Source organism: Peromyscus leucopus, chromosome 17 (genome assembly GCF_004664715.2).
Source record: "Peromyscus leucopus breed LL Stock chromosome 17, UCI_PerLeu_2.1, whole genome shotgun sequence".
NCBI classification, from domain to species: Eukaryota; Metazoa; Chordata; class Mammalia; order Rodentia; family Cricetidae; genus Peromyscus; species Peromyscus leucopus.
The window spans coordinates 42,591,318-42,595,445 of record NC_051077.1 but is presented as its reverse complement, the minus strand read 5'-3'; the positions used below and the strand labels follow the sequence as shown (position 1 = coordinate 42,595,445).

Genomic DNA, 4,128 nt, shown 5'->3' with positions numbered 1-4,128 from the left:
TTCACCTCTAGGACTACAGCAAATCAGAGCTTTTACAATGGTCTAGATTCAGTAAAATGTAGACAAAATCTTCAGCTGTCTTTCATCTTACATTTAGGTGGATGCTTTTGTGCTCCTCATCTCAGGGATTCATCATGCACACCTCTGTATTCTTAGCTATTTATAGTAGAATACTTTTAAACTTCTGACTACAATTTCTTACTATGCTGTGCCCTGGAACACCATGAATTAACTATCCTCAAGTTCTACTTGTGTTTGCAGAAAGACATCCACCCACATAGAACACTCCTGTGGTTATCTACTAAATAAACAAGGCTCTCATTAACACATCTTTTCACAGCATGACACTAAGACAAGAGTAATGTCACAGAACATAGATATCTTGACATAAAGAGGTGCTTGTAGGACAACATTCTGTACTGTATAACTTTCCCACAAGAGGCTGACTCAAAGCTTGCTCTAGGAGTGTCCTCATACCTTAGCACTCTAATGATAATTTAACAGTTCCTCTAGATGTATCAGCAAGCATACCAACAAATCAACAAAAGACTGATTTTCAAAGAAATGGCTGAATACCAAAATAAAATTTATAAAAAGCATTTCAGAAGAATTTTGTAAAAGTAAACAGGGTGTACAGATGTGTAAATTGTTCAAGTAAAGGAAAAAAAAATGATCCAAAAATGTATCTAGCCAAGCAGCCTTTTTTACTTTAAAGGTACCCAAAACAAAACAAAGCAAAGCAAAGCAAACCCCAAAACATTAAGAACCATTGGAATCTATGAGGGTGACTCTTAGCTAAGGCTCCCAGTAATAGGAGATATGGAGACTGAACTGGCCATCTCCTGTAACCAGGCAAGACTTCCAGTGGAGGGATTGGGACATCAACCAAGCCACAAACCCTTTGATCTACAATTTGCCCTGCCTACCAGATATACTGCAGTAAGTGTGGCACAGAAATTACAAGAGTGGCCAACCAATGACTGGTCCATCTTGAGATCCAAACCACGAGAGCCCACCCTTAACACTGCTGGGAGGTCCAGGACCCAGATACTGGACAGACCAAAGACGTAGGATAGAACCAACTATGACTGGCAAATCGATCAATCAATCAATCAATCAAGTCAATGAAATGATTCCTTATTATATTCTGATATACTCATAGATTATTGCTTAGCCCAATTTTCATCAGAGAGGCTTCAACCAGCAACTGATAGAAACAGATCCAGAGATGCAGAGCCAAACATTAGGTGGACCTCTGAGAATCCTGTGGAAGAGCAGAGGAAGGATTATAGAAGCCAGAGGGATCAAGGAAACCAAAAGAAAACTCATAGAATCAACTAACTTGGGCTCATAGGGACTCACAGAGACTGAACCAACAATTAGAGAGCTTGGAACTGACCTAGGCCCTTTGTATATACATTACAGTTGTGGAGCTTGGTCTTTTTGTGGGACTCCTAACTGTGGGAGCAGGAGCTATCTCTGACTCTGTTGCCTGCTTTTGAGACCCTTTTCTCCTACTGGGTTTCCGCATCCAAGTTTAGTAGGAGGAGAGGGATCTAGTCTTACTGCAATGTGATATGCATGACTGGCCAATATACATGGGAAGCCTGCCATTTTCTGAGGAGAAATGAGGGTTTGGGGTGGAGGGGGTATCAGGAAGAGGGACTGGAAGGAGAGGAGGAAGAAAAGGGAAAATGTGACTCAAATAGAAAAATCAATCAATCATCAATCAATTAATTTATTCAAGATATTAAAGGGAGAAAAAAACTGCAGAAACATTCTGCCTTTGAGTACTTCCACACAACACACACATAAAGTTGTTAAAGGAAAATCTCATATAAGAACCCTACACTGTTTCAAAAGAGAAGTGCACATCTTAGACGATCAGATACTCCTGACACGTTAAAATCATTTCATATATAATAAAAAATTAATTCATTTTTACATTTATAAGTTTGAGAAATACTCTATCATAGATGACAAAACTTATCTTGAAAGTCCACATGTATTCCTGTTAGATACATTCAATATGACTAAACACATACGTTCTTAACCTAATTACGTGTGTTTTCAAGCGTTTCTATCTGTTAAATATATCGGTCTTAATGAGCAGCAACCTTTTTCCTCTTTTCCTTTAACAATTATTTAAATCTCTTATTGCCGTTAGCTACAGATCTGAATCTACAACAAGACTTTTCACCACGAGAAATCATGTCTAGACATGTGGACAACTGAGGGATATACCATCGTCATCAAATCGATCAAAATCAGGAATTTTGAATACTTAAGAGATTGTAGTGCCAAAATTGTGTTCCCTTTGATTTTTATTGCACAAATCCCAGTATTTACTATACACACACTACTAAAAATTACTGGGGACAAAAGTATGATTTAAAATTATTAAATTAGTTTCATAGTTTAAGTTACTCGATGAAGACAAATTTTAGCATAGGATAGGAAGCAGAAAGTTGGTCTAGAGCAGGGGTTCCCAACCTGTGGGTCCTGACCCCTTTGGGGTTGAATATCAGATATTTACATTACAATTCATAACAGTAGCAAAACTACAGTTATGGAGTAGCAATGGAAAATTTTTATGTTATTTTATGTTTTCTGTGGATCACCACAACACGCGAAGCACTTAAAGAGTTGTATCACTAGGAAGGTTGAAAACCACCATTTTAGGGTCTCACGGCTATTTTATAAGGTTAGTATGGTTATTAAACATAGCATTCTATATTTTCCCCTCAGCAGCAAGACCATTTACACTGATGTCTGTGGCTTGGCAGCAGGGTTTGGGTGCTGTCCCTCTCAAGACAAATTTCTCACACTGCTATGCAGTTGCCTGCTTGCTCATCTCATAACTTGCTGTGGATATCACTCTATATAAATAAAGCACTGATTGGCCAGTGACCAGGCAGGAAGTATAGGTGGGATAAAGAGAGAGGAGAATTGAGGAAGGAGGAAAGAAAGAGAGACTGCCTGGAGCCGCTGCCAGGACAAGGAAGATGTAAAGTACCGGTAAGCCACGAGCCATGTAGCAAAATATAGATTAATAGAAATGAGCTAAACATAAAGTAAGGGCTAGACAATGATAGGCCTGAGCTAATGGCCAAGCAGTTTAAATAATGTAAGAGTCTGTGTGTTTATTTTATAAGTGGGCTCTGGGACTGGCAGGACTTGGCTGCGGGAGCTGGAAAGAAATTCTCCAGCAACAATAACTGAGAAGCCATTCGCCCTGAATGAGCTGGGCTACTTCATTCGTTACATGACAGGCAAACAGAAGCTACTTTTGAGGTTATACCTTATAGGCAAATCTCATGAATGTTAAAAAATAGCAACAGAGGGCCAAAGTCATCCACTCACTGACAGTCTCAGGAGACTCCAGTAGGCAACTGCGCACCAGAAGTGCTTACTCATGACGTAGTCATGGAAGTTCTTGCTTCAGACACATCCTGTGGCTTTGCAAGCCAGCCCTCCAGCCATGGCTGTGTTGCCTGCAGTGGAGCAGGTCTTCAGGAGGATGACCCTAGGGACGACTTGTCTGCAGCATGCAGCAGCTTTATTAGTGGGGCAGCACAGAGGCCTCTTCTGCAAGAGCAGGATGCTCACTGTCACAGTGACAGCCCAATTTTCTATTAGGCAGAGAATTCATCATGATAGGTGTGAAGGAGAAAGGAATTAAAAATAAATGAATGGCTCTCGGCAATAAGGACGTAAATTCATAATGTTGGTTATTCCCTAGTAATAAAGCACTTCAAACTTATATTGAACAATCTAATTAAAGTATCAATAATATTTCCCTTACATTTTATATGCTTATGAGTGGATACCCTTACCAGATTTTATCATCAACAATAAGATGTTGATACAGGCGTCCCTCAGGACTCATGGCAGATGGCTTCTATGACTTTTCAAACATAACACAATTATCAGATAATTGACAGTTATTTGACATGATGCAGTGCTGCATATAACCTATGAGTATTGTCCCATATGCTTTAAATGATATCAAGATTTTACCTATGATGCCTAGCACAATATAAGTGTTAATAAATGGTTACTGTATTTTATTGTGCAGGAAATGAAACCTATGTCTAGAATAGATTTCTTTTCAAACTTTTTTTTTTT

At 39.1% G+C, this 4,128-nt stretch overlaps 1 pseudogene; it reads right to left on the bottom strand.

The window, feature by feature from the left end:
• Nucleotides 1-2,830: 2,830 nt before the first annotated feature.
• Nucleotides 2,831-3,483, bottom strand: LOC114706767 (annotated as a pseudogene).
• Nucleotides 3,484-4,128: the final 645 nt, after the last annotated feature.